General features: G+C 35.8%; 1 pseudogene across 1 annotated transcript; it reads left to right on the forward strand.

Moving 5' to 3' along the window:
- Positions 1 to 2,572: 2,572 nt before the first annotated feature.
- Positions 2,573 to 8,725, forward strand: LOC148947737 (uncharacterized; annotated as a pseudogene). The gene is made up of 3 exons (XR_016142301.1): positions 2,573 to 2,865; positions 4,758 to 4,922; positions 6,170 to 8,725. The product of XR_016142301.1 is annotated as an uncharacterized LOC148947737 (transcript).
- The last annotated feature ends 15,061 nt before the right edge of the window (positions 8,726 to 23,786 follow it).

Below are 23,786 nucleotides of genomic sequence, written 5' to 3' on the forward strand. Positions count from 1 at the left end.
GTGTTTGGGAAATGGTAGGAGTGAGAGGGGAGTTAGTTGCCCTCCAATTACTTTCAACTATTAAAAAGGGCACTAGCCCTTTCAATTTCCAATCGAATGAGCCCTTTTTGAAGTTTCTACGACAATGCTTTCTATAAAAACCTCATATGCCCCAAGGGTATAACTTACCCTGAGGGCTTTGGGGGGTTGTCATCCTAAAAGACATAGTTTTTGGAACTTTCAACTACGTTGAAAATAATATCTATCTCAAAATATTGATTTTGAGAGGGGAGGGGGGGGCAAAATTTTATCGTGAGAGGGGGGTTAGTTGCCCTCCAATTATTTTTGACTATTAAAAAGGCCACTAGCATTTTAATTTCCGATGGAATAAGCCCTTTTTGAAGTTTCTACGACAATGCTTTCTATAAAAACCTTATATGCCCCAAGGAAAAACTTACAACCCTTGCCCCCAGGGCATAACCTATAACCCTTGCTCTGAGGGCTCTAGGGGGGGGGAATTGTCCTCCTGAAAGACCTAATTGTCAGACCTTTCAACTACGGTGAACTAAATGGCTATCTCAAAAGTTTGATTGGTGTGTTTGGGAAAATGGTGGGCGTGAGAGGGGGGTTATTTACCCTCCAATTACTTTCGACTGTTAAAAAGGTCACTACCCATTTCAATTTCCAATGGAATAAACCCTTTTTGAGGTTTCTACGACAACACTTTCTATAAAAAAAACCTTATATGCCCCAAGGCATATAATCTCTTTTATATAAATTTCTTTTATATATTAGAAGAATTACCTATATTGTTTGCAGGATACACAGCATTTAGTTTGAAGGCGGGCAACGAGGAAGACTTATGGTTGTCCCTCTAAACTGTTGCTTTTAATGTAAATTATTCGTTTTATGCTATTTGACTAATACCTAACCTAAAGAAGTAAGAATTTATCGTTCTTGGGAGAGCTTCGAGGTCAGGAAGTGTTTGCTCTTTCGAACTTTAATTATTGGAGTTTTTGTCACAGAAAGAGTTGATGTATTTAGATATTTAGGTACTTATATAGATTCAGCTTTGTCGTTTAAAGCCCATATTAATAAACACGTGGCAACAGTGTATAGGAATCTGGGTTGTTTGCATAGATTAAATTTTTCTGTTTCCAAACCAACTCCTGAGTACTTTATATTTTTCATTAGCCTAGTTGAATGCTTTTTTCAATATTTTCCGAATGTTTTGGATGTTGATTTTCCCTTAACATTTACGAAGGCTCCAAATTGTTCAAAATAAATCAACAACAATCCCGGGCCATTTTTAACACACCCTAGTAAGACAGAAAATCTATCTGAAACTAAAACTTCTTTTTTATTTCTGTATATTCTTGATTTGGAACACATTTTTCACCTTAATTTGGGCATATGGTTTTTAAAAATCAAACCTATAGATTATTTTTTTCATAGAATGACATTTCTGGTTGAAACTAAGGATAGTCATTTATCAAGAGCTAGGAATAAATTTTTGTTTTCTGTTTGTTAAAAATAAGAGATCAAGACGTAGATTAAGATATCAACTTCCCCAGATTGCCAACAATTATAAGCTATTTTATTTAGCAAGTGAATCATCATCACTATACACATTAAAAGAGATTGACAGAGATAGTCCCTTTCGCCTAAAGTAGCGGGGGTTGAATGTATTATTAATTTATGTTATATTTTGTTTTGTAAATACCATCCCTATCTCCACAAGTCAAGGAATTTTCTTGTCTTTTCTTTTTTCTACTCTTTCTTTCTTCTTCCTTTCTTGTTTTCTTTTTCTCTGTATAGTACAAATTTTTCTAGTGAGAGTTATACAGTACAAATTATGTACAAGTTATACAGTCCGTTACAGTAAAAGTTAAAGGGTGGAAATTACAGTTTTTTTCAATGAAAATACCCCTCAAAACTGTATTTTTCAAAATCCAGGAGGGGACTCTCTAGGACTCCAGGATTCTTGATCCCAACTTCTGTAGGTTAAATATTAGTCAATTAGCATGAAACCAAGAATTTACATTCAAAGCAACAGTTTTGAGGGACAGCCATAGGTCCTCCTCGTTGCCCGCCTTCAAACTAATTGCTGTGTATACTGCAAACAATATAGGTAATTCTTCTAATATATATAAGAAATTTATATAAAGGAGATAAGATATTTATTATCTATATATAAATTTATATTATTTTTAATATCTGGAAAAACGGTTGAAAAATTTATGTGCCAGCTCTTCTGCTTTTGTTTTCTTTTTATCCACTATTTACTTTTTTTTAATGAATACATTAAGTTCCTTTGTTTTTGAAATTGCATTCCTTTATTTGTATCATATTCCCAATAACCTGCTCCCTCTCTATTATTATGTTGTCATGGTAACAGGCTTAGTTTCAAACAGAACTATCACTGATTTTGGACAGCAGGATAATAGATGGTGAATGTTATTGTGCATATAAAAAATAAAAAGGCACGGAATTTAAGAAAAAAGAAAATTTAATTAGGGTATTTGTATATCTTCAACTTGAATTGCCACCATGGCAGTTGTGTCACAGTCTTCTTCTAAAGGTTTAGAAAAATAATCAGATTTGTAATGTCTTTGACTGCTGAAGGAGTTGAGCCTTTTCTTTCAACTTTATTAAGATAAAATATACTCTGTAGTGGTTAAAAGTCATTATTAGTCATCAATTCTTATTTCTTTTCTATTTTAGGGCTGTCCTGACTAAAATCTGTGTTGTATCCTAGTTTAGATGATAGTATTATACTTCTCATAATTTGCATTAACTCTGTTCCAAGATCTTTCATGGACTTGCCACAAATTCCGAAAATGCCCGATCCCATCACAGTTTCTGAGAATCCTTTTATTAAAATCGGTAAGTTATACAGTTAAATTTTCTGTTACAGAATAAAAGAAAAGCTACAGATTTATGTTTAATAGACCAGAGATGGGGCATGTACAAGAATTATGCAAGTGAAAGATGGCAATCCGGACTTGTCCCGGTTAAAGATAGGAATTGGGCCCCAATTAGTGATAAGGAAAGGGTTACACTGAAGTGATTAGTGCTATGAACGAAAATAACACTGTTTGCGGTCAAGATAGGAAATGAGGTTAGCAGCTGGTTTTGTGTTCAATCAGGAATTAAGCAGAGTTGTGTTCTGTCCTCCTTCATATGGATCATTTTGATGGACTGTCTTAAGAAGCATAGGAAAGAGAATGGGAGAGCACGGAATCAAATGGGGAGGGAAAAAAGCCCTGGACTTAGATCATTCTGACGATTTAAGCTGAGCAGATGAAAGTGTGAGCAAAATGAAAGAAATTTTAGAGGTTTTGCGAGCTCAGGAAGCAAAATAGATTCAAAAATCAATGTTAAAAAAGTCACTAACGCTTGGAATAAGTGAAGATGAAAAAGTGACGTTGGGTAACGAAAAGATTGATCTTCTGGACAGATTCACATACCTTGGTAGTATTATTAGTAAAGACGCTGGGAGAAGTGAAGATGTTAAAAATAGAATAGCCAAGGCTAAGGGTGTTTTTTCACTGTTAAAAAAAGCTTGAAAAAATAGGAAGATAAGTTTGCAAATAAGATTATAATTTTGAAAGCTAAAGTGTTGACAATGCTCAGATATGGCTCTGAAGCATGGGTACTCCGAAAAGTGGACGAAGATTTGTTAGACGTTGTCCAGAGATTTTACCTACGAATTTTTCTGAGTACTAGGCTGACACACTGTATTTCAAACCCTAGACTGTACGAAAAGTGATTCCGCTTTCTAGGGCTATAATTCGAGAAAGGTTGAGATGGATAGAGCACGTTTCGCGGATGAAGGATGACAGATTGCCAAAGATTGTTCTTTTGGCCAATCGTCTAACGCTAAACAGACAGCAGGTCGTCCGCGGTTGGGGTGGGAGGATTTCATAAAATATATTTAAAGGAAATGGGAACTTCCGGGGATGTTGTAAAGAGGGACGCATTGAATATATTGGGATCGAGGAAAAGCTTTTGAAGCTATGTTGGCCTCTGGCAGCTTGGTGCTGCGTTGAGTTGTTAGTAGTAGTAGGAGTATATGTACTTTGATCTAACAATTAAGAACTTAGAGATGATAAAAAAGACTTCTTTGTGGCGCAAAACACATTTAAATTAAATTTATTAGCTTTATTTTTAAGTTTAGTGAGATAAGTAATCATCCGGTGGAGAATCTTTCTGTCAATCTTTTCTCTTTGCAGGTATGATGAGCCAAATATTTCTACCAAGGCAGGGGTAGTTTAGGGGGTTGAAATGGGAATATCTAATTATAATACATGTAAGAAAGGAATAAAATTAGGTGACTTCGGCTGCTAAACTTTGGGAGGCAGAACTAATACAGAAAACCCCAATCAATTGGTATTCTTTTACTTTTAATTGTTTGTTTTTTTGTGATTGTCTGGCTGTAAAATGTTTTTTTTTTTTTGCATAGGTTATCCTTAACCTAAACTTATTGAGCAACTCGTTCTATGCTATGAAATTGTTTTGCAATGAATATCAATTTTTAATTCGTTCCATTTTAATGAATTTTAATGAATGTTTCTGGTTTTCTTTTGTTGTATAAAAAGTATATTTTAAAAAAGATTCAAGAAAAAACCTGCATATACATCTTATTTAATGTATACATGTAATGTCTCTATATTTACATTTTTACACGTAACTAAGAAGAAAAAGCTGTCAGGTTTGTTTAGTAAGCTTTACTATTAAATTTTTCCATGTCTGTTAAATTTAAATTTCCTTTTTAGAAGTTGAAGATGCTTCACCAGGTGACAGCGAGAAGCCCTTTCATTTTCCAAACCATCATTTGTCACCGAAGCGGGAAGATGTTCCTTTGCTTAATTCACCTAGCATTTCAGGACCATATAAATTTGATTACGACATCCCGGAATCCAAATATTCTAACAATGAAGGTACTTCGGAAATATTATGTTTTTGTTGATTTAAATATTTTGGATAATAATTTCTTAGACAAAACTATAACAATAGGACTTAATATTAAGATGGAATTTTTGTTTTGTCCTATTCCAATGTGTATATGTCTGCCAAATCGTTTTCTTATTCTTTCAAGAACATTTTTAAATTTTCAGTCGAAAATGGTTTGGTAGGTTTCATTATTTTTCAATAAGCTTGATATTAAGCCTTTAAACTACATGACTGTATAGATTATACAATTCATATTTATAGTGTATATATTTCTTTATAAATTAATAGATAATTCTGTCTATTATTTTGATTTCAAGTTTAATTTTAAAGAAACAGAAAATTGGCTTTTTTGATCTGAACTGTCTAGAAGCTAGATTGAACTGCCTATATAGCTAGAAGAAAATAGCGAGTCTGATTGGATTAAAGAAAAAATGGCGAAAATACTGTTTTATTACGGTCGTAAAAAATACTTAAAATAGGGATAAATCCTTTTAATATACAGTGAAAAACAATGAAAAAAAATACCGGATATTTTCTGACGACGCTATCACTGAATATGTTACTGAAATATCCAGAATTTTTCGTCATTTCTTTTCACTTTTTATTAAAGGGATTTATCCCTATTTAAACTGGTATTTTTAAGACCGGAGGAAAGAGTCACTTTCATTGTTTCTTTAATCCAAAGCTTTGCGTCTACCCCCCAAAAAATTTCCTTCAACAAATGATGTGTATTCTATTAGCTCTTCCTCTTTTAGTTATAATAAGTCCCAATATTTGTTGTAATATTTTCTATCCTTCACTCATGATTTGGTTTACCCCTAGGTATACTTTTGATTGTTTAAGGTTTCATTTTACTTATTTTGGTAAATTAGAAAAACTAATTTTAGAAGCTAGTTATAGTATCACCGCGAGGGAGAGAAGGGGGGTCGAAAATAAAATCAGTTGTTTAAACCTATTGAAAGATATACTGTTTTTTTTTATCTCTGTAGGCTGTTAGTTGTTAAAAGATATTGAAAGATTAATTTTTTGATTTGAGTTTTTTTTTACTTTAGATATTTGGTTTTATGTTTTGTTTTGAGTTTTTATGAGTTTAGATACTTAGTTTTATTCGTTTTTTTTTACTGTGTAGACTTTTAAACATATTGAAAGATATGTTTTTTTTGTTTTCTGTATTTTTAGTTCTGATTTATTGTTTCATTCGTTTTTTTAAATTCTGTAGACTTTTTAATTTTAGGTCACATTTCACCACACGTATCTGGGCTACACTTACAGGGAAATACGTCACTAGTTGTTTCAAAGAATCCCTCTTCAAGCGGTTTTTCAAATGGATGTGCATCAGAATCGGAAGGAAAAGGCTTAGAAAATCAGAAAAATGGTTCGATAATTTACGTGCAAAGTAAAAAGTGTAGAAAATTAGAAAAATATCAAAGAATTCATAAAGTGAAAAAAACCTATAAATGTGAGATATGTGACAAGATCTTTTCTCAAATGGGGCATTTGAACCACCGTCAACGAGTGCATACAGGTGAGAAGCCGTTTAAATGTGATCAATGTGACAAGACCTTTTCTCTGGCAGAAAATTTGAACAAACATAAAAGATTGCATACGGGTGAAAAACTATATAAGTGTGATGTATGTGACCGAACCTTTTCTCAAGCTGGAAATTTGAACACCCATCAAAGAACTTATACGGGTGAGAAACCGTTTAAGTGTGATGAATTTGACAAGACCTTTTCTGACTCATAAAATTTGAATAAACACCAAAGAGTACATACGGGTGAGAAACCGTTTGAGTGTGATGTATGTGACAAGACGTTTTCTCTTATGCAGAATTTCAACAAGCACCAAAGAATTCACACGGGTGAAAAACCGTTTTAGTGTGATGAATGTGACAAGACCTTTTCTGTCTCGTCAAATTTGGGTAAACAACAAAGACTTCATACGGTTGAGAAACAGTTTAAGTGTGATGTTTGTGACAAGACCTTTTCTCTTATGCAGGATTTGAACAAGCACCAAAGAGTCCACACAGGTGAAAAACCGTTTAAGTGTGATGTTTGTGACAAGACGTTTTCACAAGCAGGAAATTTGAACAAACATCAAAAAATGCATACGGGTGAAAAACCGTTCAAGTGTGATTTATGTGACAAGACCTTTTCTCAAGCAGGAAATTTGAACACCCATCAGAGAACGCATACGGGTGAGAAACCGTTTAAATGTGACGTATGTGATCGAACTTTTTCTCATGCAGCAAATTTGAACAGGCATCAAAGAACGCATACAGGAGAGAAGCCCTTTTAAATGCGATATATGTAGCAAGACCTTTTCTGAAGCAGGAAATTTGAGAAAACATCGAAAAATTCATACGGGTGAGAAACCGTTTAAGTGTGATTTTTGTGAGAAGAACTTTTCTCTGGCACAATATTTGAAAACACATAAAAGATTGCATGCAGTCGAAAAACCGTTTAAATGTGATTTATGTGACAAGACGTTTTCTCAAGCAGTAAATTTGAACAAACATCAAAAAATTCATACGGGTGAAAAACCGTTTAAGTGTGATGTATGTGACAAGACCTTTTCTCACGCAGGAAATTTGAACACCCATCAGAGAACGCATACAGGTGAGAAACCGTTTGAATGTGACGTATGTGACCAAACTTTTTCTCATGCAGCATATTTGAACAGGCATCAAAGAACACATACAGGAGAGAAGCCGTTCAAATGCTATGTTTGTAGTAAGACCTTTTCTGAAGCAGGAAATTTGAGCAAACATCGAAAAATTCATACGGTTGAGAAACCGTTTAAGTGTGATGTTTTAAGACAAGACCTTTTCTCAGTCATCAAGTTTCAACACCCATCAAAGAAAATTTGAATCCTCAAAATTCTCAAGCAGGAAATTTGAACAAGCACCAAAGAGGGCATACGGATGAGTAGCCCCTTAAATTATAATTAATCGTGGCTAAATCAATTGCTTAAGTGCTTAATTAAGTGCTTAAGTGCAAAATTAATGTTAAATAAATGTCAATTAATTTATGTGAGAAGTGTTTTTCGCAAGTTTGCAGTTAGAAGACACATCAAAGAATGCATACAGGTGAATAATCTATCATATGTGATGAGTAAAAAAAGATTTCTGATTTTAGCAATTTTCACAGGCATCAGAAAGTGCAAACAGGAGTTTCGAAAGATTGTTTTAAGATAAGCTGTATTCTCTTTGATTTGTGGCTATTATTCTCACAACCAACTGGTAATATATCGAATTAGTTTTTTTATCTATTTTCTTATGTTTTTAGTTTCTTTAGCAATTTCGTCATCATCGTGTGAAAAGTAGTGATACATATTTGCTTCATTGTAACAAATGTGCTATATGTAAAAAATACTTGCCTACATCAAGATTTTCGTATGAGCTCCAAAGAGTTTATACAGGTGAGGCACCATTTAAACGTGGTTTGTGCAAAAAAGTATTTTCATGTAAGTCGGCTCTGAATTAGCATCTAACAACCTATTCTAGAAAAAGCCTCTCAGTTTATAGACTACAACCAGACCTTCGGAACAATAGTGATTTTTATTTAAAGAAGAAAATTTGATGAAGAATTAAAGCTTTTTATGTTGGCTAATTCTCATATTTAAAGTAGCGCTTTCAATATTTATATAGTTTTCCGGTTATTCCATTTTTTGGCAGGTGAAGCTTGTCTTTTCATCCAATGACCAATGTGGAAACACGAGCCAAAAAAGGCTAATCCTTATCTTCCGAAAAAACTTCCTCTTAAATTGATATTCTAAAAAAGAAACAGAAGTTTACTTTGTCCAAAACTAAAATGCATAATAATTAGGGTTTTTTTAAGCACGATGTAATTAGTTGTCATTTGTTTCATTTAGTTAAAAAAAAATGAAAAGAATCAAAAGGCTAAAGAAACAGGGAACTTTGGATCAATTGACAAAAACAAATTTGATGCTTATGTGTTTCTTTTTCTTCCTTATAAACGATCCTCACTGGATTACTCCGGTTTCGAAAAAAAAAACACCTGTAAGATAAATGTCACAGCACTTTGTTTATTGTTTTATGCAGGAAGTCGTCTATCTTAGGACCAAGAGACCCAACCGCACAAAAAAAAATTGAAAACATTGTTTTGTCCGTTTATGATGTTTGAAAAGACCCAAAAGCTTTGTTTTTGAATGGCTGGGAAATTCTATTTGTCAGCTGTTGGGAAAAGTTTTGTTTTGTTTCTTGAAAATATAAAAAAAAATGGATATCTACCCTGCAACATTTCAATCTGTTCTGATATTAATTAAAACAAACTTTTTCCACAAAATAAGTTTTTCTAAGACAAAGTAAAGAACTCCATTAAACCAAAAATGAACAGAAATAGAATCAAATAATCATCAAGCATACAACTACCACAAATCAGTATCAATAAATAAATGAAACCCAAAACGAACAAAAACTAATATAAATAACACATTCAAACTCAAAACGAGCATAAATTAATATGAGTAGTATTTAAAACCCTTATGCTTTCTAAAAGTCAGAATATAATTTGTACTTTACTGAAAAAATTCAAATTAAAGTGCAGTTGTCAGTTTAATATACATATGCTGATTTTTATTCCTTAAAATCTTGATTAATTTTTGATTTCTTAAAATTATTAAAGTGAAAACATTTAAATGAATATAATAAGGGGTTCATACATTGTAAGTCATATCTGCCCTATATTTGTATACAAATATTGCAGTAGCAGTATCTGAACAATTATTAGAAAACAAAATCAAAGAAAATTATCATTTAATAGAAGCTTCAACAGCAAAAATAGATTGCGAAGCCTTAATGACCTTGGTTAAACTCTGTAACAAGTACTCAAATGTATTTCCTATTCTGTAATTGTTTTTACCAGCAAATTAATGGTTTAGTGGTGGGCACGCCCCTTTCCGGGTTACTGGCGAATATTTATGTGGAACATAATGAAAATTGGGCGTTAGATTCGTATTTCTTGAAACATATCTTTTAGGGATGTTACACGGATGACGTAATTTCACTCTGGAATTATGGGGAAAATGAACTTAGGTTTTTTTTAGATCACCTAATACATACGATAGAAATTTACAGTTTACTTTAGAAATCGAAATCGCAAATAAAATCCCATTCATAGATATGCTAATTATTCGTAGCTTAGAGAAATTCAATTTTACTATTTATAGAAAACCAACACAAAATAATAGATATTTGCATTTTAAATCGAACCACCCCCCACAAGTTAAAAGAGCTGTTGTAAACTCTCGTGGATCGTGCACTAAAAATTTGTTCTGATTCCCACATCACAGCAGAACTAAACTTTATCAGGGACATACTTTTTTGAAATGGGTATCTTATTTTATTTATTAATAGTGTGATTAACTGTAGACTGAAAAGACACTTCCTTAAAATTAATGATAGATTACCAGGTGAGATTTCCTACAAGCCTTCGAACATAATTTACATTCAAAAAGTCAGTACAAATCTTAAAAAAGTTTGCCCACAGAATAATCTGTGTAGTATTCACCAATAATTTCAAAATCATAAATTTCCTAAATTCTGGTTAAGATAAAACCCCAGTTACTCGCCAAAGAGGGGTCTATCAAATACCATGTGATTGTGGCAAATACTATGTAGGTAGAACTCACCAGAATTTGGAGAAACGTATACAATAGCATAAAGATGATATTGTCAAAGCTCTAAATTCTAATATTGCTACTGTTTCATTTGATTCTGCTTTAGGCAGCCACGTATTTGAAAATCCTAGCCACATTATACTTTTTGATGAATCTGCCCTTATTAGTAATGACCTAGGCAATGACCAGTCCGAGAAGCAATTGAAATCAGACTTAAGATTAATGATAATATTTCCTTAAATAGGGACTTGGGATACTATATACTAGATGCTCTATACACAGATTTAATTAAAAATGATCTTAAAAATATAAAAAAAACAATAGAAATTAACACAGAACCAGTCACAAAAAAAAACCTTCGAGGCTAGCAACCAAAAAGGCTGGATTAGCAATAAGAAAGCGTTTTTAAATTATTTTTCTTTTATCTCATTGAATCGCCTTATTTTACCTCGCTTTTTTATCAGTCCTGGTTGAACTTCATTTTAAGTCCTGGCTGAGTAAGGATGCTGGGACTGTTTTGAAAATTTTTACTTTTTGATTTGATTGGTCACATGTTGTTTTGAGTCTTTTTCTTTTATATATTTTTATCTTGCTGAGGACGGACCTTGGACATAGGGCCGAGATATTCATTCAAGTTATCTTCACTGTCCGACAAAAAGAAATCTCTATTGTTCTTCGTGTTTTAGTTGTTTGTTATACAACCATCCCTTCCTTAAGAACCTTAAATACCCCAGGGGCATAACTTACAACCCTCAGGCTCTGGCCGTTTGTATCAACCTCAAAAACCTCGTTATAATATTTGGACTATTTTGAATAAATGGACTGTCCCAAAATATCTATTGGATACATATCAGGTAAACATGTCACGTTTGAGTGTGTGTGTGGGGGGGGGGAGGGGTAGCTTCGCTTTGATCACTTTGACTCTTAAAAAGGGCACTAGAAATTATGATTACGAATCCAATGAGTCCCCTCCAAAGCATATACGACCATCCTTTTTATATAAACCTTATATGCCTCAAGGGCATTTCTTAATTCGTTTTCCCTGACAGCTGTAGGGGGGGGGGGAGGGGTATTCCGCCCATATTATTCTGAAACCTTCAACCACAATGAATAAAATTTTAATCTCCAAATTTTGATTGGAGGTGTTAAAGTAAATGCTGAGCGTGGATGGGGGGGGGGGGGTTGTTTGCTCTTAAATAGGGCACTAAAACTTCCAATTTTAGATCGAATAAGCCCCATCTGATGTTTATACGGCCGTCCATTCAATAAAAACCTTATATGCCCTCATAAAATAACTTACAACCCTAGCCCCAGAGCGGTGGGGGGTTGTGTCATCCCTAGAGACATTATAATATGTTCTTAGGAATATTTAGACAAAAATGATATCTCACAATTTCAATGAGATGCGTTTGGTGAAAGGAGGGGTTGTAGGAGAGTGGGGGGCTAAATGCCGTCCATTACTTTGGACGCTTAAAAAGGAACTAGAACTTTTAATTTTCAACCAAATGAGCCTCTTCTAAAGTTGAACAACTATCCCATCCATAAAAGCCATAAATACCCCCTGGGTATAGCTTGCAACCCTTACCCCTAATCTCTGGGGTTTGTTTGAACCCCAAAATCCTTGTTATATGATGTTTTGACGGTTTTGAATAGAATGGCTACCTCAAAATTTATATTAGATGCATTTCGGGACAATACGACGTGTATCGGGGGGGGGGGTAGCTGCCCTCCAATTACTTTGACTCTTAAAAAGAGAACTAGTGTGTCTGATAACCAATCCAATGAACCCGCTTCAAAGTTTATATGACCACTCTTTCGATAAAAACCTTATATGCCCCAAGGTCATAACTTACCACCCTTGTCTTGAGGGCTATGGGGAGGGGTTCTCATCCTCAAAGACATAATTTCCAAGCGTTTCAACTACGTTAAACAAAATGGCCATATCATAATTTTGATCGGAAATGATGGGCGTGGGGGGGAGTCTCCCTCCGATTACTTTCGACAATTAAATAGGGCAATATTCCTCTCAATTTCCAGTCGAATGAGCCTTTCTTGAAGTTTTTACGACAACACTTTCTATAAAAACCTTATATGCCCCCAAGGCATAACTTACAACCTTAGTTCTGAGGGCTTTGGGGGGTTTTCCTACTCAGTGTAATTTCCAGACCCTTAAACAACGCTCAACAAAATGGCTATATCCAAATGTTGATTGGAAGTCTTTGGGGAAATGATCGTTGGGGTGGGGGCATTCGCCCTCCAATCGCTTTTGACTTTTAATTAATCAAAAAACTTGTTGAACAAAATAAGTTTTTTCCAAAAAAGAAGTAAGGAACTCAATTAAACCAAAAATAAACAAAAAGACAATCAAATAATCTACCAAGCATACAACTACCACAAATTAGTATTTGTAAATGAAACCCAAAACAAAAAGAAATTAAAATAAGTCAAACTCGAAACGAGCAGAAATTAATCTGAGTAGGGTTCCAAACCCTATGCTTTCTTAAAGCCAGAATATAATTTGTACTTTACTGAAAAAAATTCAAATGAATTTACTGAAAAAAATGTGCATTGTCAGTTTAATGTACATATGCTGACATTTATTCCTTAAAATCTTAATTAATTTTTTTTTCTTAAAGTTATTAGTGAAAACATTCAAAAGAATTTTTTTCAGTAAAGTACAAATTATATTCTGGCTTTTAGGAAGCATAGGGATTAGAAACCTACCGAGATTAATTTCAGCTCGTTTTGAGTTTGAATTATTTTAATTTCTGTTTGTTTTGGGTTGCATTTATTTATTGATACTGATTTGTGGTAGTTGTATGCTTGGTGTATCATTTGATTCTATTTTTGTTCATTTTTGGCTTAATGGAGTTCTTTACTTTTTTTAAAAAACTTATGTTTTACAAAAGGTTTTTTTTATTAATATCTGTTCGTTTTATATTGACATAGTTTTTTTTTTCAGGGAGAAAGACTGAGTTCTGAAGTTAAAAAACCATTCCTTCCATACAAAACTTTAATACCCCCTGGAGATAACTTACAACCCCTGTCCCTAATCTCTGGGGTTTGTTTTAACCTCGAAAGCCTTGTTATATGATATTTAGACTATTTTGAATAGAATGGCTATCTCAAAACTTCTATTAGACGCATTTCGGGACAATATGATAGGTGTGGAGGGGTGAGAGGGTAGCTGCCCTCTGATCACTTTGACTATTAAAAAGAGCACTAGAGCGTCTGATTACCAATCCAATGAGCCCCCTTTGAAGTTTATTTGACAACACTTTCTATAAAAACCCTATGTGTCCACAGGGCAAAACTTCCAAACCTTACCCTGAGGGATGGGGGGATTTTTTATCCTCAAAAACATAATTTCCAGACCTCTCTGATAGGCTTAACAAAATGGCTATATCAAAATTTTGATTGGAAGTGTTTGGGGAAATGATAGGCGTGGAGGGAGATATTTGTGTTCTGATCAGTTTCGACTAATCAAAAAGGCACTAGTCCTGTCAATTTCCAACCGAATGAGCCCTTTTTGAACCTTATACGATAAATTGATCATTGATGAATTCGTTTTTTTGCCACATGCCGAAATGTGTGATTTGTTTTTCCAGAAATATTTCATTTTCTATTTTTGAAAACTTTCTTTAAAAACGTTAATTGCCCCAAGCGTATAACTTACGACCCTTTTCACAAGGGCTATAGGGGAGGGTTGTATCTCAAAATTTCTATCGGATTTTTGGGGAAATGGTGGGCTTGGGAGGGGTGTTAATTTTCCTCCAATCACTTTTGACTATTAAAATGGGCACTAGCCCTTCTAATTTTTTGAAGTTTCTAAGACAACGCTCTATAAAACCCTTATGTGCCCCCCCTCCCCAGGGCATAACTTACAACCCTTGCCCTGAGGGGTGGGGGGGTTGATCATTCTCAAAGACATAATATGCTGAACTTTCAACTACGTTGAATAAAACAGCTATCTCAAAATTTTGATTGGATGTGTTTGGGGAAATGGTGAGCGTGAGAGGGAGGTTAGTTGCCCTTCAATCAGTTTTGACGAGCCTATTAAAAAGGGCACTAACCCTTTCAATTTCCAATTGAATGAGGCTTTTTGAAGTTTCTACGACAACATTTTCAATAACAAAAAACTTATATGCCCCCAGGGCATAACTTACAACTTAAGCCCTGAGGGCTGTGGGGGAGTGTCATCCTCAAAGACCTAATTTCCAGAACTTTCATCTACGTTGAACAAAATGGCTATCTCAAAATTTTGATAGGACGTGTGTGGGGAAATGGTGAGCTTGAGAGGGGGGCTAATTGCCCTCCAATCACTTTTGACTATTAATAAAGGAACTAGTCCTCTCAATTTCCAATCGAATGAGCCCATTTTGAAGTCTCTTCGAAAACGCTTTCAATAAAAACCTTATATGCCCCCTGGGTATAACTTACAACCCTAGCCCTGAGGCGTTGGGGGGTTTGTCGTCCTCAAAATCATAATTGCTGCTTGAAACGTTATTAGTGTGATTAGTTTTTCTTGATTTTGTTTGTTGTTGTTGATAATAGTAGAAGTGACCGTATTGACCCGGTCACCCACCCCTGCTGCCATCTACAATTTAGTTTAATGCTGACGGGACATAATTTATTCAAGGATTATCGATCGAGTCTAATGTGTGTGTGTCAAGGTCAATCGATCTGTTGTTGTTTGGACACGTGCGAATGACATGAGGGGTGATTTACATAATCGATGGGGGAATTATTGATTCACGAGCATAGCACCTGTGAACTTGATTTACATAATCGCTAGGGGAAATTATTGATTCACGATGGGGAAATTAAGAAACATTAAGGCTTCTTTAATCTTAGGTCTGAGGGAGGGGGGAATTAAGAAACAAACATGGCTTCATTGTTGTTTGGCTAGCCTAACCTGAGAAATTGATTTATATAATCGGTGGGGAAATTGTTTATTCACGATGAGGGAATTAGGAAACATTAATGCTTCTTTAGTAGCACCTGTGAACTTGATTTACATAATTGCGAGGGGAAATTATTGATTCACGAAGAGGAGAATGATGAAACATTAAGGCTTCTTTAATCTTATGTCTGAGGGATAAACGTTCTTTAGTTCAGAGAGAAAAATTTATATTCTATTTTCAAATAGGGCTTCATTGATCTTTAGTGTCAGGACTCATAATTGACATCACTTGTTATCTTGGAATTATGCGGGAGTCTAAAGAGATAGAAATTCTATTTTTAAATACGGCTTCACGGAGCTTTAAGTCGGAGAGGTAAATTGATATTCTAACGAAACCCTAATAGTTTAGCTAGGAAAATTTATGAGATGAAGAGATTAACGTAGGAAAGGGTTTCCTAGAAATTTGAAATGCGTTAGCGCAGAGATGCCATACAAAAGGAACACGCTGAAATTACGTTTAGGGATTATTTGGGCGAAACGTTTAGGGATTATTCCCATAATCCATTTTATGAGATTATTTCGGCGAAACCGTTAGAGACATTTTGAAAGAAGATTTTAGAAAGGGTTTTAGAAGAGGTTTTGAGTGTGGTCGTTATAATACACAAGTTCCATTTGAACAGTGTTGTGAGGTCCCCTACCCCAACCCCAAAGGATTCCGATCCACCACCACAACCCCGAAGGAAGCCCCCGGTACTCAAAGGCCCCCCCAAGCTCCCATAGAGCCCCAACCCCCCAAACGCCCTCCTCAGACCCTCAAAGACCCTCCACTGGTCCTCAAAGGGCCCCCGGACCCCCAAAGGGTACCCCGGACCCCAAAGGGCACCCCGGACCCCAAAGGGCACCCGGGGCCCCCCAAAGGCCCATCGAGCTCCCAAAGGACCAACGGGGTCCCAAAGGCCATCCACCGGTCCCCAAATGTCACCCAGACACCCAAAGGCCCTCCCTGTGCCCCAAAGGCCCTCCCTCTGCCTCAAAGGCCCTCCCCTGGCCCCCTCCTCCTCCTCCCACCTCCTCCTCCTCCTCCCTCCTCCTCCTCCTCCTCCTCCTCCTCCTCCTCCTCCTCCTCCTCCTCCTCCTCCCACCTCCTTCTTCCTCCTCCTCCCTCCTCCTTCTACCTCCTCCTCCCACCTCCTCCTTCCTCCTCCTCCTCCCCTCCCCTCCCCTCCCCCCCCCATTCCCTCATCATTTTTTATACTTTTTTTGTGCATTGAGACACAGAACGACCCCCAGCCCCCCGGCCCTCCCCCCTCCAAAGATCTGATTTTTCAAAGTTCATTTTGAATTTCTTTAATTTAAATGCAAGAGTTGGAATGTTTAATCATTGTTTTGTTGTGCTATACCATGTCACAGTTACATTTTATTGATTTTTAAAAGTTCAGTGTTAATATATTTAGATGAAATTACAGAGTTTGTAAATTTCATTATTGTTTTGTTGAATATTAACATGACAAAGTTACATTACATTAATTATTAATAGTTAATTTTTAATTTAATTCTTTGAAATTCAATAGATTTAATAATTAAGAAGTCTGATGTAGTCGTTTAAACTGTCACAGTTACATTCACTTAATTTTTGATAGTACATTTTGAATTTCTTTCGTTTAAATGCAAGAGTTGGAATATTTCAGTAGTGTTTGGTTGTGGTTTAACATGTCACAGTTACATTTTATTGATTTTTAAAAGTTCATTTTGAATTTCTTTCTTTGAAATGAAAGAGTTTGTATATGTCAGTAGTGTGATGTTGTAGTTTAACATGTCACAGTTACATTAACTTAATTTTTCAAAGTTCATTTTGAATTTCTTTCTTTGAAATGCACGAGTTGGACTATTTCACTAGTGTGATGTTGTAGTTTACCCTGTCACAGTTACATTCACTTAATTTTTGATAGTACATTTTGAATTTCTTTCGTTGAAATGCAAGAGTTGGAATATTTCAGTAGTGTTTGGTTGTAAAACTTTTTTCGTACTTAGACGCTAGTTCTACGAATAGAGGGTCTAACACCGTTGAGAAAAAAATAAAATAAAAAATACAATCTAGATTTCAGGGGAGAAAAGGCAGCAGGTTAGCCAGAATTTGATGGAAGATTGTATACCCTACCATATACCAATCATTTCCTATACCATATGAAATATAACAATGAGGAATAACCGGAAAATTTAACAAGATAGATCTTAAAGCAGCTAATGAACAAACTGTGAAGTTTCTTCCATAAAAAGTCCATAAAGAATTACTCTTCAAACACCTATCTATTAAAAACTTATAGTACAGTTTTAGCAGCGCATAAACAGGGAAGTTTTAAACAGTTTTCAAGATTTTAGATAGATATTCAAACTAATTTTCATTCCCAGAATGGAAGTTAAATAATTTGATTCTTCCAAGAAAATGTCCACTAAAAACGCCTCCTGTGAACATCTATCTAAAAAGGAAAACCGATAGCACATATTAACCAAAACCCCTGTCTATACAGGTAAATTTCAAACATTTTTCAGAATTTTAGATAAGTGAGAACAAAGCATTCCTTTCTGTGTTCTAATAGTTTCCAAAATAGCCCTCAGGAGGGAGAAATTCCTGATATCTCATAACCCATAGACTAGGTGCTGAGTTTTTCGGAAGCTATGCTCCCTGAGCCAAACGACGCAATAGTCAACAGTGTGGGGTTATTATCTTTATTTCACTTCGCTGTCAATCAGTGTAGTATTAATTTAAGATCCCCGTTCATTCGTTGTGTTTTAGTGTTTTATTTTATTTACCCATTGATGGGTAATAAAATACACTCATTAGATATAATTTATTTTTATTATCTAAGAATCTCGCTTTCAATTAGACAATCAAATTTATTCAAAGACAATCAAGGGTTATTTATTCAAGATCGAAATATTTTTCTTCTAGGGGTACAGTCCTTCACCTAAAATATTCAGAAACCAATAGTAAAAGTCATAAACAGGACACCTGTACTAAACACAATTTTTCCAGGCAAATTTTGTTTTTCAGCTCTGGTTCAAAATACAAGCGAACCAAAAATTAACGTAAAGCGGAGCGTGGTAGAGGTTTACCTGAACTGGTTACTCAGTGGTTTACTTACTATGTTCCATTAAATCATCATCTTAATTACTACTGAATCATTAATGCCGTAATTTAACTTAAGCCTTTACAATTCGATTGCAACTTAAAAATACATTGAGAAACGCAGGAAACGTGTCAGAAACCGTGCTCCAAAACGAAGGACTTGACAATCTTCCTGGTATTAACTACACCAATACTTTGAATACTTGAATACACCTGAATACTTTGAACTCCGCACTTTTCATGGGAACATTTTGAATAATAGGGTATGTACGTGCTCCGAAAATCGCAAGGGCACTGGTGCCCATGTACAACCTAATTCGACATCTTATTGTTAATTGTACTTGCCCAGCTTAATTGACAAATTAATCGGAACAAATATTATAATTACGATTCCATTACGATTATATTTTATTTGAGAAAATCAATTACAGTTTGATTACAATTCAAAAATCACACAATAATTTAATTAATCCCTGTCGCATAGGCAGCCATATCAGGCGAGAGGAAATATGGCTGGCCCAAGCGATATTCGACTTTAATCAGTAACCAGCTTAAGTGAAATGAATAAAGGGTAAGCAACTAGTTAAATGACGTTAAAAGGGTACCTGATCCTTTTCGATAATTTTGTTCAACATAATTATTGCTTTGGTTTTTTGCTCCCAGACCATCAGCCAAAAATGCCCTGTTGTTTCGGGTAGGGGACCTTGTGTTAGTATATACTCTCGATTGGCCTCAGGAACCTGGAAATAAATTATTTAACTACAATACCTTAATCTTATCTAATATACAAGGCGCTCGCAAGCCAAATCAACTGAATCTAATTTTCAATACCTAATATTCACTTTTGCATCAAAGCAATTGGCTGGCGTTTATAGAAAAATTCTCAATAACAACGATTCATAAAAAAAGACAACTTGATTTTTGCATTTGTATAACATACAAAGAAAAGCGGATTAAAGAAAAAAAGAAGTGAAGGGAAAACATAAAGAATAGATTAAACCAAAAAGAAGTGCAAAACTTCTAAACATTGCAAAATACAAAAAGTGCCCAGACAATATTCGCAAATAAAGCTAAATGAATGAAAATAAAACAAATGTAATAAATTCGAAATAAAAAATCGGACTTTACATACAGGGTGTTTAATAGAGAGCTTTTCCCTTTTGTTGTTAGAGTACTGGAGAGCTTTGTTGACAATCAGTCCGATTCAGGTCTAATCACGAAAGCCAACTCTTTTGTAGCAGCCATAACCAAGTTAAGTCTCATTTTCTCTCAGATTCTTGTTGACATACTAAGTCCTATTCTGCTTTCAAACTCTATTTCTCTGCAGAAGGAAAATTTTGATCTATTTGCCAACTGTAACCACATCTATCTATGCAAGTTTGCATTAAAAGAGCTAGCAGAACCAGATTTTTCCTCTATTTATAGAAAAGCAGCCAATACAAAGACGACACTCACCATCTTAAATCGTTCCCCTCTTCAGACACTTCTCTTTTTTAGAAGGACTTTGTTTTATCCCAATACATCTAGCAGTTATGTGTAGAACTTGAAATAAGACTCCTTAACCACCGAGCTGCAACATTTCAAATCAAATTTTGCTCCAATATTTTTTATGATTATGGTGTTTTAGCCAAGGTTAGGACGAAGTTGCAAAACTCTAAGCAACTCTGGTTCTCTGAGACTAGTCTCCTTGCTCAGCTTGACTGTCAGGCAAATCAAATGGAAGTCTATAGGCGATTCTCATCGTCTTGATAAAGTTTTTGAAACTCGACTGCTCTTTTCCAACTGTGCAATCAGGTCTGATTGTATTCTCTATGCTCCCTGTTAACATGACATCAACAGAGTACTCATTTAGCACGCGAATGCAGCTTAAAACATACGCTCTTAACATTATGCTCCCTGTTAACATGCATCAACAGAGTACTCATTTAGCACGCGAATGCAGCTTAAAACATACGCTCTTAACAACAAATGCTCTTAACATTATTTCATCATATTTGAGTCACAGATCTATGTATGAGCAACTGAATGATATGAAATCAAGTGACTACCATGTTCGTTGCAGTATTCCCCAAGGGTCCCCTCTCGGCCCTCTTTTCTTCTCAACACATATTAAAGACATCCATCAAGCAATCTGTGGTTTGACAACGAATGTTGGAAATGAAGACGAAACGTAAACCTAGGAAATCTCTTGTACTATTTGCTGATAATAATAACAACTCTTTATTTCCATAATAGCTTATAGCTAGCAGCGGACGTCAAACAACAAAAAATATAACACATGAGATCAGATAAATAAATATAAAAATAAAGAAACTTTTTCACAACTTTTTATAGATTTCCTTTTCAACTAGTTCCTCATTATAGTGGTTCACGAAGTATGGAACAAACGATGATAGGTACCTTTTTGATGCCTTTCGGGGTGGGGGACAAAGGAGTTGGCACGACGAAGTGAGGGCTCCTCTATGTGTTTTTGGGCGACTGGTCTGTGATTCCTGGAAATCCGGTAATATTTTGCGATGGACATCGGAGCTTAGGCATTTTTTTCCGAAACGCATCGTGAGATCGTGGCGCCTTTCAGATAGTTTCTGAAGCCTCAGTTTCTGCAGGCCGTCTTCAAAGGATGTATAATTTTCCCCAAGCATTATTTGGCGCGCCCACTTTTGAATCCTTTCAAGCTTTTCGGTTTAGATAGCCGTTAGACCTGGGTGCCAAACGGGACAAGTATACTCGGTTTGCGGTCGGACATACATACAGTATAGACTGCGCATAATGGAAATTTGGATACTGAACCGCGTTAGGCAAGCAAAGGATTTTAGGCTTAGGGAAGCTTTTTGGAGGATAGACTGTATATGTGGATCCCATTTAGGTTGCTTTTGAAAGTTACTCCTAGGATTTTTATTTCATCTTTAGTTGTAAGTCCAGTGTCTTATTGGGTACGGAATTGCAGATTTTAAAAAGCTAAGACGTAGAATTTGGCTCTTGTTTTCACTAAATGTAAGAATTATATTTTCACGATTATGCTTTATATGGGAAAATATTGATGAGGTGGCGATTTTCTCTGCTATGCACGTTGATGTGCGGACTGATAAGCTTGACAGGTCGTCAGCAAAGTTGTAGCGACTTTGTATATGTGTTAGAACAGGGTTACAGAAAATCAAAAAGATCAGTGGTCCTAATTTTGTCCCTTGGGGTGCTCCGCACCATATTTCTTGGAATTCGGATGCTTCATCCTGCGTGAGTGAAACACATTAGTTTCGATTGTGCAGGAAGCTTGCAACCATTCTCACAAGAAACTGTAGAGCACCCATTTCTTTAGCTCGGTTAATAGCTATCAGGTGTTGGATGCTGTCAACCGGCTTTACTATATCGCTGAGAAGGATTTCTGCATATGTCTCTTCCTTCTCGAGATGTTTCATCAGATCGTCAAGAAGACATACGAGATAGTGGGTAGTATTATGTCCAGGCCTGAAACCAAATTGCTGAGGGTCTAAATTAGCCGCAAGATCTCCAGATAAATATTCTCAGATAAAGCCCTCAAACACTTCGGAAAGGCACGGGATTTTTGAAATCGGGTGCAAATCGTTAGGTGAAAGGTTTTTTTTTTATTTTAGGAATGGGAGTTATATAGGATCTCTTGAAGTAACCCGGGAACGTACTATCTGTTACAAATTGATTGAAACAGGCAGCCAAAATAGGACTAAGCTACTCAGAGCAATGAGCTATCAACTCAATAAGACCTTCTAAAGGGTAACTACTCTTTCTGGAATCTAGGCGTTTGAGCTTCTTGAATACTTAATGAAGGTGACGGAGCAGAACTTCTTCAATCGACCCATTATCTGGCAGCACGTCAAGAGTTGTATGTGTGCGACAAATATTTGAAAAATGTGTGTTGATCATATCAGCGCTCAGAGGTTCACCATCAGAGCCGTAGATTGTCAACTGCTTTCGAGTCCGTCCCATAATCTCCTGGACCTTTTGGTGGAATCTAGAGGGGTTAGGCTTCCAAAGCTTCTTAACTACTTGAGCACCAAATTGCTTTTTAGATTTCTTTATTTGCGCATTTTTTTTAGCCTCATATTGATATCCCAACTTATAGAGCTCATTTCTCGATTTGATTAGATCCTTAATCTGTTTAGTCACCCACGGCTTATTTTCTTTTCGGGAAATATTACTTTATATTCATGGAAAAGCTGAGCAGTGACCTCTTGCATCATATTGTTACCGTTCTTCATAGTAAGGACTTTCGACCAGTTTTTCCTGTTAGCCACTCTCGGTAAATCTGGAGTCGTTCTTGAGTTTGTGGGCGGTACTTCACCACTGACTGGGATCTGTCAGGGGGTTTTCTGCTAGGCTTCCATATTACAGTAAGGTGGTCACTCATACCAATAGCGGAGAGAGTGTAGGGGGGATTATAGAACTCCTCAATATTGGTAAAGATAAGGTCTAGTCCTTTTTCCTCGCGTGTTGGGAGTTCAACAACTTGCGTAAGTGAGAGTGAACTTGAGAGCCAGAAAAAGTCACCCAGGATCTGAATGGCAGCGTATGGGTATTGCGATATTATGTAGTCAGCTGAATACTCTAAGTAGAGTACAACTTCCTTTCGAAACGATGCTCTTAGTGGGTAGTAGACGATACATAAAATTATTGACGATACTTCTTTTGATAGGTATCTGGGCCTTGTCCAAAGCCACAGAACTTAGTGCTCAGGTTTCCTAGGGATAGGTATATTTAGGGCTCGATTCGGAATTGCAGACTTGCAAAGAAAACCAACTCCGCCACCATGACTCACAATGGCCCCGTCCTTATTTAATCTTGGGAGTAGATACACATCGTACCCAGAAATAACCGTGCATGTGTCAGACGCGGACCAGGTTTCGCACAAGCAAGCCACTTCAATGTCATTTTGTATGAGGGTGGTTTCCAGCTCTTCAACTTTATTCCCAAGAGAGCGGACGTTTGCGAGCAGGATTTTGGGAAATGAATACTTCTGCTTTGTGCGATTACAATCCTTTGTCGCACCGTGTAGAGTTTGGTGTCTTTGGGCATCCATTTGAGCTGATCGCTGAGTACACTTGGGTTTGTATTTGTTGAAGGTGACCTTTTTGTTGATTGTAAGGGGGTGGGAGTTGTTCATGGAGTAAAGCTTGATTTATTGGTGGTTGGATTGAGCGGTGGAAATCA

Source organism: Artemia sp. Qi Xiang Cuo, chromosome 10 (genome assembly GCF_049724085.1).
Source record: "Artemia sp. Qi Xiang Cuo chromosome 10, ASM4972408v1, whole genome shotgun sequence".
Classification (NCBI taxonomy): Eukaryota; Metazoa; Arthropoda; class Branchiopoda; order Anostraca; family Artemiidae; genus Artemia; species Artemia sp. Qi Xiang Cuo.